Raw genomic sequence first — 16,767 nt, 5'->3', positions numbered from 1 at the left:
GACAGGTTCATAACCCAGAAACTGCCCATGCTATGGAATAGACTTCCCATACATGTCAAGCAGAGCACCTCACTGGCCCTCAAGAAGGATCTTGATGAGTGGATGGGAAATAGAAAATTCACCCTGGGGATCACTCCAGTGGCTCTACTCAACAGAGACACTAGGAACTAAGGTTGGGTGGCACGATGCCAGGGTAATCCTATGGGCTAGGCTTGTAAAGGCTCCAGGGGCATTAGCCTAGTACACACATACGAACCTATGAGAGTTCCACGTTAAGACAAGAAGGTCTCAGATCAGGGTTGAAATGTGATTGCTTTAAGTACAAGGTCATTGGTGGAGTGTGTACGTCTGTGTTAAATTATGTATATTTGTACATGTGTGATAATAACATTACTGTCAGTATTTGTGAGAGATGTTCTTGAACCATTTATGATTAAGTGTAAGTTTGATGGTGAGTAAATGTGAGTTCAGCATCTTGGATTTGCAGACATTGGGGTTATGGAAGTTTCTCCTTTCCCCATTTTTTATGCAGTTTGAGTTAATATATCTTTAAGTTGTGGGGGTTTCAATTTGGTGCTGCAGGGGGTGGGGAGCTTGACCTCTGCCAAAACACTTTATGGAAGGTGCAGTTAATACATACTACTCCATGGTTATGCAGCAGTGTCTAAAGTTAAATGCATATTAAATAACATGCTTCATTTGATTAAACGTTAAGTACAGCCTAACAGAGAAACAAGCACCAACAAGAACCATTTCTCATAATGACTAATTACCAAAGTGGTAATTTCATATATCCATGGTATTAAATAAAACAGTAGAGGCGATGATTTTATAAAAATAATGCATTTTTTATTAAACAGGAACCATGTTTTTACAAACATTTCTTTAGCACAGATTAAGTAATAAAAGTTGCACTCTCTCATACTCATTCTGCTATAATTGCAGAATGACTTCACACAACCTTCTGTCTGAATTTTTAGCAGAAAGCTTCTGGAGCACTTCAGTTTCTTACAGCTTGTCTCTTTTTGTTACAGCATACTTTCCAAAACCACTGTTCCGGGCATAAACCTTTCCTGCATCAAGAAGCCAACATCCCTAATTACCGGCACCATAGTCCTCCTTTTTATATACCACACAACAGGATTGCTGCCTGTTAATCTGCGAAAACATCTGTAACTAGCACAAAACATTTATAAAATTCTCTCTATACACTTTATGTTATTTAAACATTATTTCATCATTTATACACTCCCAGGGCAAATACTCCCAGTACCATAACTGGGGTGGGCTGAGAGGGGGTCTACCCCAGGTGTAAGATGTCAGGGGTTACAAGTGACAGTCTTAATTGCCTGAATGTCAATGACTAAGCACTGCCAACTCAACAGGTTTAGTAGATTAGAGTGATTAGACTGCAGTCTTTGCTACTAATGTTTAGCAGTATAAGGGGGGTGTTTTCCTTTCCTTTTCTGGTATTCATCCTAGTGTACAAGGTTTGCCCAGTGCACCAATTAGGATTCAGATGAATTAAGGTTATTTTAGCCTAATGACCATGTACGCCTTGCTCATACCCATCATCAGGCCTTACATTTGGTGTAAGTGACCTTGTGAAAAGTAAAAGTACCCTTGCAGGGAGATCACACACACACACATTATATATATATATATATATATATATATATATATATATATATATATATATATATATATATATATATATATATATATATATAAAACTCCCTGGACATTACAGACCACCTGGCATCTCAGGGAGTGGAAGTCCTTCATATTACTGCATTTCAGACTGTCTGCATCTGGTAGATCCTGGACACCAATATGGGTGCAGTGCATAACTCTTAGAATCTCAGGGAAATGGGCAGTGTCATAAATGATCTGCACACTGCTGGTGCCCTTCTCCCTGGTGTCCTAAACAACCATTATGCTGTTCCACATGTTGCAGCATAATGTTCTGGAACTGGTTTAGGATTCCAGTAGTTGATGCCTGTGATATGCCTAATGTGTCACTCACAGTTTCCTGGAATATCCCTCTTGCTAAGGTGGTCAGTATTACCCATATCATTGTGTCCATACACACCACATATCCACCTTGATTTTGACTGCATATGGATAGGTTTCAATAAATCCTCTTATTGCATCACTTTGGACTCAGAAACGGTCCTCAAATAATTGGACAATAGTAGGTCAGGTGATGTTTCTAGCTCCTCCCGTGGTGTGGACAGTCATCAGAGAATGTAGCACCTGCAAGATAAGTCATCATCAAAATCACAGCGTGTATGGGACCGGATAACATATGACCTAGCAGCACCACTTGGCACTCTCTTCAACCACAGTCTAAGTACTACCGGTGTCCCAGCAGAGTGGAAAATGACAGTAATTCCCTTGCACAAAGGGGTCCAGCAACAGACCCGAGGAACTGTAGACCCATAAGCCTAAAAGGGCTTATCTGCAAAGCCATGGAGAGAATCATCATAGACCTTATCAACAAAGACATAGGTGACCTTCAAACTCTCGATCCAACTCAGTTTGGCTTTGTTAAGCATAGATCATGCTATTTAACCTGGTGGACATCTTCGAGAATGGCAACAAAGCCCTGGATGAAGGCAAAAAAGTAAATACAGCCTCTCTTTACTTAGCCAAGGCTTTTGACATGATCCCCTACTCGGGCATTGGTAAGAAACTCACCCAGCTGGGGATTAACCCATACAACACTAGATGCGTAACCAACTGGCTCATCGACCGAATGCATACAGTTAAAGTTGGGGATTCCACCTCTACTAGTTGAACAGTTACCAGTGGTGTACCACAAGGATCTGTGGTGGGACTCTACTGTTTGGAATCTACTTCCCTTAAGTCCAGGTGAAAACAGATGGCCTGTGGCTTACCAAGTTCACTGATTACTGCAAACTGTCCGCAATCACGGAGTCCCACAATGATGCGGACATACTTCAAAAGGAGTTTACACAGAGAAATAATTGGTGCCAAAGCCATGGAATTAAACTAAACACCAAAAAAATAATTACAATATTAACAGTATAACAAACAGCACCCCACTTAGCTCAAACCCTGTGAGAGATTTGGAAGCACAGGTTGACAGCAACCTTAACATCGATCACCATGTGTCCACAGTGGTAAGGAAGGCCTTCTACAGTGCACATCTTATAAGTAAGGGCATTGCATCTAGAGAGAAGGATGTTATAACTCACCTATATTCATCCCTCATCAGGCCACTAATAGACTGCAACACGCCCTTCGGTGTGTACCTCCCCAGACACCTGCAGCAGCTAGAGAGACCTCAGAGGTTTCTTAACAAGAAAATTCGGGCCTTCAACACATGACCTACATGGACAGACTTAAGGCCCTGTCACTGTACTCTGTATCTTATAGGCTGCTAAGAGGCAACTTGTGCCTGGCCTACACAGCAGTCTTGAACCCTGCCCTAACAGAAATGCTACACATCCACAAGTCAAATAGGACAAGATTCACTCGCTATAGGGATCTTAACCTAGCCTGCTACATTAACAGGACATGCTGGAGAGACAGATATGTCTCCCAGAGATTGCCAGTCCTCTGGAACAAACTCCCAGTTCACATAAAAGAGAGCTCCTTAATGACCCTATTTAAGCATAACTTAAGACAATTGGATGGGAGTCTGTAAATTAATCCTGAGAGTCTCACCTATGTCCCTCTTGGGTAAGGGCAGTCAGTGTGGATCGTGGACTTATGCTGCAAATATAGACCATGCACTTTGGTCAATAAGGGAACAAGGGTATAACATGGCTCGACTTATAAAGGCCCTGAGACCAGTAACATAGTAGCCTCCTATGAACCTATGCCTTTGTTTATCAGTAGGCATTTTGACATGCTGGATGACAAGTGTGTGATAGATTTTAGTAGTACAAGATCATCAATATAAAAAAACAGACTCTCAATGTCAGTCGCTGAGATGTCTTTACTGTTGCTTGCTTTTTTTTTTTTTGTGCTCATCTATACTTATCTTCACTAGCACTACAACTCAGTGCTCCATATCTATGATGCTGGGTTTAGCAGCTAATCACTACTCCCTGGACTTGCTCTGATATTGCTGAGGCTGGAGGCGGATCCTAAGATCATCCTGGGATCTCTGCCATCTTTCAGGGAATTCTTTGTATGCACTACCCACTCAACTATGATGCTGATTGCGTCATAAGGGCAGGAATGCAATGAAGACATTGTGGATTATGCCTCGAGTCAGCAGCAGCACATCCACGTCCACCCCTGCCACCTCTTTGGACCACACCTATCTGCAACTTCCACAGTCTCCACCAGGGATTGTTGCAGGTGACAACCACAGCACAGCCCTCCCTACCACTCCGTTAGTCACCCATGGTTTGACTGGGCTATACTCAGGGCATTATCCCTGTATGCCACCAGAGCAGCTCCAGGGGTTACTTGCCTCTTGAAGAAATGGTCAGTTAGGAAGCTTTCTGAACTGCATTTGGGAAAAAATCTATAAAGGGTTCATTATTGGAGCATACCATACTCATTTGAGGTTGCATAAATAGAGTACATGTAAGCTGTCCACCAGTGTATTAACAATGAGGTTTGAAATGAAGACATCAGAATACTGTTCTGTATAAATCCCAGACTGCTGCCACAGTAGGAGGCCATGATTAATGTAGTCTAGCACTGCAGAATAGAGTGTCTTCCTAAAATTATGTTAGAAAGAGGAATATGTACAAGCTGACATGTGGAATGATGGTATTTTTGGAGTGGTTTTGGAGAGAGGAAATAGCTGATTATTTCAGGTTAGGTGGAATGATACCCATAGTAAAATGAAGGTTAAGATGAGGTAGAGGTTTGATAAAAAGATGCTCATGTTTAGCAAAGTATGATGCAAAGCAGAGCATGGAGTAGTAAGCCATATTACCGAGAGTCTTCACTGGCTGTTATCCTAACATAGTAGCATGGGGTTGGGTGAAGGGATATTCTACTACCCTATTGTCACCATTTTAGAAATACCTCTTGGTATTTACAGGGTTTAACCCTTTTGAGCTGTTAAAGAGAAGGCACCCTAGGGAAGTTGTTAAAGGTGGTTTGGTAAGAGAAGTCATTCCCTTCACATGTGTCTTGGATCAAATTTGTGAAATGCAGAAGCAAGTCAACAGTTATGCTCATTGCTAAGAAGCACACAGTACAGAGAAAATGCATTCAACAATACAAACAAGAAAGTTAGTCTGTGAGACTTCTGGCCTGGAGACAAGGTACTACTTCTAGTAACTAGTGTATTTGTGGCTTGTGGTAGGGCAACATGCAATAACAGATAAAATAGGAGATGCTGGCTACAACCATGAAAAAGGAAGCCCAGGCATATGTATCACAAATGTAGTGAAGCTGTGGAAACAGACTGCAGTAATACTAGAAAAAGTAGCCACACAGGGACCTACTCCAAACAATGATTAGTTCTGAAATGTAGGTAGCCAAAATATTTTCAGTACACCAGAAAAAATGAATTGTAATGCATTGTTCAAAGAAAAAAGATGCTTTCTGAGTTTTATATAAACACATGAAATTGAACAAGAGATATGATGAACGGTACAGCTGAGATTAAGTTACAAATTATGAAGGAGGGGAGATATTAGTATTTTATAGCAGGGCAGTGGGTAGTAGCATTTGAGTGACAGAGCAGGGTATAGGATGAGTTCTATCTAGGCTATCTGTCCCAATGCGAGTCTCTGAAAGGATTATAATTTTTATGTACATAGGAAGTGCATGAGGGAGAATACTGGTGGATGGGGGCAGTTATAAAAAGAAAAATATCAGAAATATTGTTTAAGAGGGGTTTAAAGAATGGTGTATTGATTCAAGTATGGGGGGTGTTACAGATAGATAAGTGATTTCAGTAGCAGTATCAACCTGGTGATGAACATGACCAGGATTGGACAATGTATTGTTTGAGCAGGATTTTATAACTTGGGAGTTTGCTAGTCATTTTTGCTTGTGTAAGGATGGCATTCCAGGCAGATGTAACAGTAGTATAAGGAGTACCCTGATAAATTATTTGCCTTACCAGTGCATAGCAGAAATATATCACCAGAATGGATGTCTCTAGTGGAGGTTTAGGGCAATAGTATATTTTTTAATGTAGGGCATTTTTCAGGATGATATATCAGTTTGTACGCTGTAACTAGATGACAGTATGTTAGGCTGTTAAGCTTTAGTCAGTTTAGCTGTTTCTATGGCTTGGCAGTGGTGAGTTCTGCAAAGCTGAAAGGAAAAGAAAAAAACGTGTTGGTAGCAAATTTAGCTACTTTGCTGTAACAGAATGCTACTTTGGATTTTAGAGAAAGTACAGTTTTGTACCTACCATAAATGTAGATGTTCGAGGATCCACATTGCTGCAGTCCTAACTATTGGGTAGTCCGCTGTCCAGTCGTCCGCCAATAAAGTAGTATTGACGCCGGGGGTCAGCGCAAGATAGACTGACCAGTACGCGTCAGGGCATGTGCGCATGACCGACGCATATCCCTTTTTCTTTTTCTGCCCCAGATGTCAGAAGACCCCGGAAAAGATAAGGCAAAAAAACCAAAACCCAACATCTGCACCAAAATAATATATATATATAATAATATACAACATATAAAATATATAGAAACAACACCTACACAACCACCCCTAAAACAGGAGGGAAGGAGGGAGCAGCAATGGATCCTATCCCCGTGGATCTACATTTATGGTAGGTACAAAACCGTACCATGTTCTTCATTCCCATTGTTGCAGTCCCAACCATTGCAGAATCCCAAAGCAGAGGTAAAATCAGCTGAAGCATCATAAGATAGCAAGCAGGAGCTGATAACATGCCTTAAAAAGCCAGGCAAAGCCAGCCCTAGACTTATAGAGCAGAGAGGAAGGTGGTAATGCGAGAAAGTATGCACTGAACTCCGGCAGCTGCCTCTCCAAAATATCTAGTTTAAAAAGCCCCTGGAAAAGTAGTCTTAGTGGCAGTAGCCCTAGTTGAATGAGAGGTGGAATCTCTCCGCCATGATGGAACAACAAAATGCAACAAATGCAAATATCAACCTAATATAGTTTGTTTTGAGCTTGTTTGACACAGGCTTGCCCTGAAAACAAAAGCCCAAAAACAACTCAAAAGACCGCTCCTGCTCAAATTGGGGTCCTGCTCTCGCTAAATAATCTATCAAAAATCCTGTGTACATTATTTGCCTGTGCATTTTCCCCTTTATTTTGGGATTTTTATAAACGAGGCAAATGAATACATATTTAAAGTTTGGGCACTAGAAACATTTTATTTTAAAAGGAAGTATGAAACAGACGCACGATAACAATACCCCATATGCTCATGAAAATCAAAAACTCTCAAAGGCCCTAAGGCTCAGCAATCTTCCAACCCCTTCTTGCAGAAACAATGGCCAACAAAAAGCAGTTCCTCTACAAACAGCATTTCAGTTCAGAGGCTGCTGCAGGGCTCAAAAAGGTTGTAGAGCAAGTTTCTCCAACAAAAAATTGAGATCCCAAGCAGGAGTAGAGCTCTACGCGGGAGGGGTCTTATACTTTGCCCCTCTGTTCTTTGCAGAAAAACAAAGGATGTGAAAACAATGGTGGGTCACATAATGAGTGAGCTGAAATGAAGAGAGCTGAAATCTTAATGGAGATTCCAAAAACTTTGTCCAATAACTCAGTAAGATATTGAAGATTTTTCATCAATTAGTTCTAAATCTCCAAATTCTTTGCTGCAAAAAAAAAAAAAAAATTGCTCCATTTTTCCTGCTGTCTTCTTGTCTTCAGGTCTTCTGGCTTCCATAATCACATTTAAAACTGGTTGAGGAAGACATTTAAAACTTTCTTCAAACAGATGGGAAGATGGCTGTTAGAGCAAGACATGCTTTACCAGACCTGAGCAGACGCACCTGGCCCTTCTGAGACAAATCTGGGAAACTGCGTAAAAGGCCATGGAGGCTTTTACCAGGGTAGAAAGTAATGGTACCTCAGTGCTGTCGAGGCCATCGTGAGCTATTAAAATCATCCTTGGCTTGTCTGGTCTGACCTTAGCACCTGTGAAGAAGAGGCAAGCTTTTGCAAAAAAGCATACACAAGAAGCACAGTGTTTTTCCCAAGAGAAATGTCTTTTTTCCACTTTTCCAAAACGCGTGATGAAAACCCTTTGTGCAAAACTTTGGCAGCTGGTGGTTTAGTGGGAGATCTGCTTCAGATCTATGTCTGAGTTGATCACTGACTGTCAACTTTGAAATACATATCCAAGTTGTTTCCTACACGTGACTCCATGATTTTGTCTGCTTAACACATCTTTGTTGTTGAAAGTTCTTGTGCTCCGCAGAAACCTTGCAAGAAGAGAGTTAGAATCTGAGTTGGTTGTTGGCTCCATAAAATCACATATTGTGCCTGCACAATGGGTACTGCACAGTTCCCCTTGTGTTGTTGATGTAGAACATGCAAGTTGGTGTTCGTTAGAACTTCAACATGTGCCCTAGAGAAGTAACTCCTGAAAGCCAGTCTGCAACTGGACTGCCATTATCTCCTTCTGGATGGGTCACATCATGTAGATGCTGTAGTTCGGCAGGCCAGCCTCCTTTTGTATCCACTTTCCATTCGTCTTTATTTTTTAAGCAAGTGTCCAAAGCCCTGTCGCAGTGTCCCTTCTCTCTTTGAGGTCACTGGGCCTCCCTTTTGTTTAGGTGACATAAGCAAGCCCACCACAAAATTCCTGAACCATGCAAGGTATTATTTGAATGCACAGTGTCCACTGAAGAGCAGTGCTGTGTCCATACATCAAAAGATACCATTGTAGCTTCCCTACAATGCAGTTTTTACATTGGAAGCACCAGAATACAAGATGCAAAGGAATTCTCTTAAAGAGGGAAGGATCAAGACCTGCAGTCACCGACTGAAGTTTTAGTTGATGGAAGTAACTATGAGATTCTTTTGTTTTGCTAGAAGGTCTTCCATTTGTTGAGCCAGAAGGGTTACAGGCAAAGCAGATGTCTTGAGAGAATACTAGACTGACTTTACAGGTCTTCCAGAATACCCCACCAGCATCTTAGCACATGACATATTCCAAATGCCAGAAGGCTTTCCTTTGAATGATTCAAATCAGGCAATCGTCCATCTTTTCTCTTGAGTGGTCTTCTTTTAGCCTGTATAGCCTTGGACTCTACCAGAACCTTTGTGAATACTACAAGGGCAAGCCAAAGGGCAATGCAGAGAACTGGATAATGGAGAGGTTCCCAGCTCAAAATCCAGATACTTTCAAAATAACACCTGGCAAAACCTCCCCTCCCACTGAGCCCTCCTCTAAAGAACCGACGACTGTCGGTTCCTCCACTCCCCTAGGCCCTGCTTTTGATCCGGCATTGTATAATTACAACGCTTCAAAAACATCTAACCTGGCACAGTCTAACCTTCTCTTAATAGTGCGAAATGTAGCAATCTAGCACATCCAATCCAACCCAACTGGTAGCTCTCAGGCCCTAAACAAAGTATATACATAAAGGTATGATATCAATCCCTATGAGAATCTGTTTCCCACAATTTACAGTTATTCCCCTTTTTCGACCGCGTCAGTCCTAATGTACGCTGACCGCGGCCCATTATATATACTTTGTATTGGACCCACGTGAGACACTGATTCACAGTAGTTAGGACTGCAGCAATGTGGAATGAAGAACATCAGCTTAAGTTTGTAAGGATAGGTGAAGCATATAACAGGGCTGATAGTAAATAGACTTTGCTATGCCTTTTTTCTTCTTCTTTTTTATCAGCTCTCTAATAGTGGGTCTTATAAGGTACTGCCTGGCCATGTAGAGCTAGATAGGTTTACCTTCTGGTTGGTCTTTTTAATTGTTTGAAGAATATGTATATCAAATTTAAGATAGTAATGCACTACAATGTTCAATAATTTACTATGTGGTCCTACCTCAATTTTAGTATCATTTGCATCTGTAACCAAGAAAGACTTATTTTTTTTATTGAGGTAGTGTTTTATGGTGAAGAACATCAGTTGTACTTTTTGGGATTGAGGAGCAGGTTTTAATTTTTCAGCCAGAATTCAACTGAGAAGAAAAAATGTTAGTGATTTCTTGAAGTTTCGATATTGTGGGAGCTGTACATATTACACATCGAATCGGCTATATTTGCTTGGTCTATAGCAGTGCAAAGTTTGTTTATAAAAGTACTGAAGGGAAGGGGGCCTAGTGTAGAGCCCTGAAGGACACCTATGGTAACTGAGAAAGCAGAGGAGAGGTCTTGTTACAATGTGACTGTGTGTTGCCTTCCAGATAAATAACGGAGGAAGAATGTAAGGTAAGGTTGAGAGAGACCTGTGGAAAAGAGTTCGTTGAGTACATGTTGATGTGATACAGTGCAAAAGCTTCAGATAAGTGTAGTAACACTGATGACAAGAGTTTACAATTGCTCCTATGCTTAATGCATTTTTGATAAGGGAGAGGACAACGATGGACCCGTAGTTATTAAACTCTATAGACAGATGTTGCGACGGTTATGTAGGACATTTAACAGCTGATGCTAAGGTAATGGATTGCAAAATGTAAAAAAATCATGTTTGGTAGAGCCATTCTTAGTATCAGGCATTTTAACTTTTTGGTAATTTTTGACCTTTATTAAACTTCTTTAACTTTTAAAGTAAAGTGGAGTTCCAGGATGTCAGACTAAGTGATTATTATTGGTTGCAGTTGCACTACAATGGAACTGACACATAAGAAATGCCACTCTCTTACGTGTACAGTAAATAAATTATAATGAGGCAAGACGGTAACTGGATGAATTCATAGTTTCATAGGTATATACTAGGATAATGACCACTAGGGCCTTTATGAGTCTAGCCATGCAACCCAACCGTCTTCCACAAGTTATATGTTTTAGATGTAGAGTGATTGCTGATTCCAACATGATTTACTGAGTGCCTCTGTCTCTTAGAGACATAGGCACCAAACCAGAGGTGAATTTTGGATTTCTCTTCCAGTGGTACAAGTTAGAGTTAAAGTGGGTTAGGATGGTTTCACATGGATGGGTGCCTATTCTAGAGAATGGGAATTGGAATCCTCTGAGATGCATATCTGTCTTTCCAACATTTCCTGTTTGTCACTAGTCCTAATCCGGTTTTGTTGATGTGGAAAAGGTTCAACAGAGTAGGATGTTTGGGGGTTCCGTGTAATCCAAATATAGATCGCCTCACAGTACTCTGTAGGAAACTTAGTACAGAGTTAGGGTTTTGAGGTGAGCCACATAGGACAATGCATTTATGCACTGTTTTTGTTTTGTAAGGAATCTTAATAGACATTCCAGTTGAAACGTAATGCAGGAAAACCAATAAATAACAAACAAGCAGGCTCGGACTCCTTGCTCCAGCAGATAAAGTTGTAAAGGTTCTCACCAATAAGTGTAGCAAAAAATTCATAGCATAAAATTTATTAATACAGCACTGACACAGCTTCTTCAGAGTAAAAAACAAGTGCTAATTGCTCTAAGTCAGTTTTTAAATCGTTTACAAGGAAGTGATGTCATGGCCAATGAAACAATTAAAAATACATATAGTCTGTTAAAATGACTATCTTATTGACGTGCTCTGATTTAAACATAAAATGTTTTTTACGCTTTTATGTATTTTTAATTGTTTCATTGGCCATGACATCACTTCCTTGTAAACGATTTAAAAACTGACTTAGAGCAATTAGCACTTGTTTTTTACTCTGAAGAAGCTGTGTCAGTGCACATGGCGAAAACGCTGTATTAATAAATTTTGCGTTAAGGAATTTGCTTTGCTACACTTTTTGGTGAGAACCTTTACAACTTTATCTGCTGGAGCAAGGAGTCCGAGACATTCCATTTGCTCCATCTGTTTATTGAGGTACATACTAAAACAGGACAGTATACTCAATGATGACTCTCATGAGGGTCAAGTATACTGGTACAGAGACTTCCCTGGACCTAGATGCCATACCCTTACTTATAACTTTAGCAACACAGAAAAATGTCCTTACTACCTTGGACACATGCTGGTCAAAGGCCAGATTAATATCTGTATGTCTGCCATACCTCTCCACTTGGAAACATCAAAAATCTGGACAAGGCCCATGAAAAATAGGTACAAATCTGTATGCTGATTAACGTAAAATTTGCATAAATAATTAAGTAACCCCACCCACTCCGATGGGATTGTGGGATACCAACTTTCAAACGCAAACTGAAGAACAGACAACCAAAATAGGACACCAGACTATGCTACCTTATTGTTTTAACAGAACCTGGGGGTGGAACCCACTGTAGTCTCCTCTTACAAACTAACTCCCTGTGAAATTTCAAGCAACCTTTCTGCACCTTTGTACACAAATTAGTCATTCAATGTAAGTACCCACTACTTTACTCAAAGTTACCAAGTAAGAACCCTCCACCTGCGATCTCTGAGCAAACAAAATTGCTGAAAGCTTCACAGAGCTCCCCATGAATCTGCCATAAGCCAGAAAGCATTTAGCGCTGCACAGGCCAAGCACTACAGCGCTGTGAAAGTAAACTCTGGGAATATTCCCTGTCTGAAATAAAATGCAGCTGTTACAGACATTAAGTCAGTAAGTTAGCTTCACTTATCTTCTCTGTGACATGCAGTTAAGTAAAATATGAATATTTACTCAAAACAAAACATCTCTTTACATGAATAAAAAACATTTTATGCAGTGATAATTGTGTAAACATTAGTAACAGCATGGATAAAAACTCCAGCAGTCTGCCTAATGATTGTAAACTAGGCAAAAGCCTTAGCTAACACCTTTGTGAATAAACACTAGGCAAAAGTTCCCAGTCAGTTTGGTTTCATTCAAGAAAGAAAGAGCAGAGCCAAACTCAGAAAAAAGGTAAGATGTATTGCTGCCATGAGTGACAGAGAGATGCTGTTTTATAAACCAAATAAAAAATAAAAACAATGTGAAAAGCACATGCATACAGCATTGCTGAATGTCAGCAAACATAAAAAGCTAATTTCCTCTCAGCTTTCTTCACATCACTGACCCTCAGTAAAAGGAAGCAGCATCATACACTAACTGGATTCCAGACACTGAGCCCTTCAGCCTCTATTTGCCATCTGTGTGAGTTTAAGCAAGGCATTTAATCAGACGGTGTTCCCAAGTCATCTCTGAAAAGATGACCCAGTACACCTGTTCATAGCTAAAAAACGAGAAGCTTAAATCTAGCAGTTTTACCAAGTTGACAAAGGAACTAAAAATGTCCAGTGAACGAGTCTGGTGTATTTTCTTCTGTTCCTCGGGTTTATAAATGTGCATCATGTGTGATCATTTTTTTGTATTGTTGACCAAGTTTTTCCAGCTAGGAAGTACTCCTCTACAATACAGACCCAGGGAGAAAAATAAAGCCCCATTTTACATATGACAAAAATATTGTACAAACCTACAAATACAGTTGAGCTACAATATATATGCTTTCGGCTCCACTGCTTACAGTTATCAGTTAGGTGTATTTCGTAGCACAAAGAACTTAGGGTCCACTACTTTAAACATGAAAGCAACATGGTTAAATGATGTAACAGCAATACTTCTAAGTATTTTAAATTGCTTCCTCATTGTTAGCAATATTCATACTAAGCAGCTCTGCATTTGTTCAAGAGTAGATTTGAGGTACTCCGGTCACCCAAACAATGTCGTCTTGGAGCTCAGAGAACATAACTCACATTCCAGTTCATGGAACTGACTTACATACACTTACTCTGACTTACATACACACACTTACTTGCCTTGCAGAACTCACTCTGACTTGCCTTGCTTGTTGCTCGTGAATAAATATTCCCTTCCTCTCGCAGAACTTAGTTACTCTAACTTGCCTTGCAGCACAGAGTTCCCTGGGTTTGGCTCATTGCTCATGAATAAATATTCCCTTAAATGCATATTCCAGTTTGCAAATAACAGTTGGTATGAGTAATGAGCTCCCTTCCCTTCCTCCGTAATACCCTGGGTTCAGCTCGTCGTTCCTGAATAAACAAGTTTTTTATGCAAGTCCACTCGCAAATGCATATAGTTGTGCACTCAACGCACAGCTTGTAATTCCCGCTCAAATCCGGAAATGCTTTGAGCTTTAAATTCCGATAGTCTGGCAGACTATGCATGGGCTGACATCATTGCACACGTGATGACGTCAGCTCAAGGCCAAAAATTTAAAAACCAGAGCCCGGGAAAATCGGAAATTAAGGGGTGCCACTCGGGATTCGTGCCACCCCATTATTTGGACCTCAAAACCGGTAAAAAACGAGAAACTTGGTACGGTTGAGAGGTATGATGTCTGCCCAGATCCTTGACTAGTGGGTCAACTCTTAGGTGCATTTTATCAATGACGTAGTTTCTTAGGAAGGCAACCTTCCCAAAAGATTTAACACCCAATGCAATGATAAACTGCTAGTCATGCCAGTTTATCTATACTGTAACATCCATCTCATGATGGGGATTTTTCCATCTGGCTGCCTAGGCTAAGAAAAGTCAAGCAAGACAGTATGCCATGTTTTGAACTAGATTTGTTCATGCTATTAAATTTGCTGCTGTAAGTCAGTATTCAGCAGGAAGTGTTTGACTTTTTTTGTAGCAGTGCAGAGGTAACTGATGAATAAGTTGAAAAGTATGGTGCATATTATACATCTCTGTGGGACAACAGTAGTTACTTGCAAGAAGGTGGAGAAATAATTTTTCCATTTCACTGCCTGTGCTCTGTTTGAGAGGTAGCTATGGAACTATTTCAGTGAAAAGTTAGTAAGCCCTAAGGATGAAAGTTTATGTAACTGTTTCTGGTAGGAGACAGTAAAAAAAATCAATTTTTTTTTTGTAAGTCTAGGAAGATGTTGGAGACTAGGTTTCAAGAGTTTAATTCGTTGTCAATGGCATTAACAAAATTCAGCCTAGCAGTAATTGTGATGTGATGAAGACACAAGCCATATCGGGTTGAAGAAACTAGCTGGTTATCTATTAGAGAGCTGATAAGCTGCTTATCTATGTATTTTTGTAATACTTTTGATAGGGGAGACAAAATGGCAATTGGTCTGTAGTTTGAAATATCTGTATCGATTCCACCATTGTGCAATGGAATAATGAATGATTTTTCAATAGTGATGGGACTTTATTTTCAGATATGAATTGAATTATCAGAACTGAAACTGGTTATGCAGTAGCCTCAAACACAAATTTAACATATTTGCTAGGTAGATTAGCAAGGACAGTTATAGGATACTTTTTTTTTTCAGGTATTTTATGGCATCTGTGGGAACAAGTTGGAAGGAGAAACATTTAAACAGGTTATTTGACCTTGTAGGGCGCTCAAGAGCTAGATTAGTTATCTGGTTGGTTAATGACTGTACTGTCTGTATAAAGTAGGTACTGAATCTGTTGGCTATGATTTTCTTTTGTTTCTGTGTGTTTGGAGTTAGCTGTGTAGCTTGTCCTATATCTAACAGTTGGTTGATTGAGATCTAGAACAGTTTTGTATTACTAGTGTGTATGTTTTAATTGGTTGAGTAATGGGTTTTCTTATCTTTAGCGATAAGCTGTTTTGTTAAGTTTCTTCGTTGTCTCATCCTAGGAGAGAGGGAGATTTTTGCTGACCTTCCATTCTTAGCGTCTTTGTTTCATGTGTTGTTTAGTGGTTAAGAATAGCCATGGGGCAGGGCTGGCTCGACTGTGTTTACTCTATTGTATTTGTATACAACACAATTAATGCATTGTATATTCATGCGTCTGGAGCATTTCTCCCCGGGCCTCCGCTGAAAATTGGCTCATTCCAAGTCAGAATTTCCTGGTTAACAAATGTTAAATAAATAAAAATAAATAAAATAATTCTGAAGGGGGCTTGTAGATTTAGAACACCTAGGAAGATTTTGCTGAATTCAGAGGCAGCAGCATATATGGGGAGAGTCTTTAGAGACTCTCAAATTAAGGATATGCCCATGTATTAATAAAAGTCTTTTCATAAAAAAGTGCTACATGTTTTGTGGCTGTTGCTTTGGTATCTTACCATGTAGATTGGAAATGATCACTTAGGCTGTCTGACAGAGTTCCATGGGATGATATTTTATTTGGGGAGTATTGTCTCCATACAGCTGAGGTATGATTGTCTGGATGTGGCTTAGCTCTATTTAGTTGGTGTGGTTATAATTTGCATGAACTTGTACAGATGTATATTATTGGTTGGATTTTGAGATTACATGGTATCCCAGTCTATATTAGAGAACGGGCGACCTGTACATTGCCACTGTGAATGGAGAATGAATGTTCTCCAGCAGGGTGTTAATGTACAGGTAAATGCCTCCTGGAAAACAAGTCCACCATTTCATTGCAGCATATAAAAATGCAGTGGAGCTCGGGCAGTTAAACTGCCAATGGCAACCATTATTTAAAATCACTAAACAGCGACTTTGCTGTTTAGTGAGTGTAAAATTAAAAGAAGAATATAATGAAAAATAGAAAAGGTGCGTGTGTTTATGTTTGAATGTATGACCGTATGCATGCTTGCACGCATGAAAGCAAAAGTGAGAGAGATCGAGCAATGGTTGCAGTAGGCATTTCATTTAAGTGTTGTTAAAAATTAAGAGGTATGCATACCTCTTAACAGCTTAGCTCAAGAAATTTAATCGAAAATAATTGGGGAAAGGTCCAAACATGAGGAAAGATTTTAAACTAATTCATTATTTAATGACTTTAACCTCTCAATGAAATTTTCAGTAAACCACGAACT

General features: G+C 39.9%; 1 protein-coding gene across 1 annotated transcript in view; it reads right to left on the bottom strand.

Moving 5' to 3' along the window:
- The window catches only part of SRP68 (signal recognition particle 68), a gene marked incomplete in the record, with an annotated part of 1,223,106 nt that overhangs the window by 1,036,602 nt on the left and 169,737 nt on the right, over positions 1-16,767 (bottom strand).

Source organism: Protopterus annectens, chromosome 12.part0 (genome assembly GCF_019279795.1).
Source record: "Protopterus annectens isolate FY-2018-M chromosome 12.part0, PAN1.0, whole genome shotgun sequence".
Taxonomy (NCBI): domain Eukaryota; kingdom Metazoa; phylum Chordata; order Ceratodontiformes; family Protopteridae; genus Protopterus; species Protopterus annectens.
Note: the sequence above shows the minus strand (reverse complement) of the source record. Positions and strands in the feature narration are given on the sequence as shown.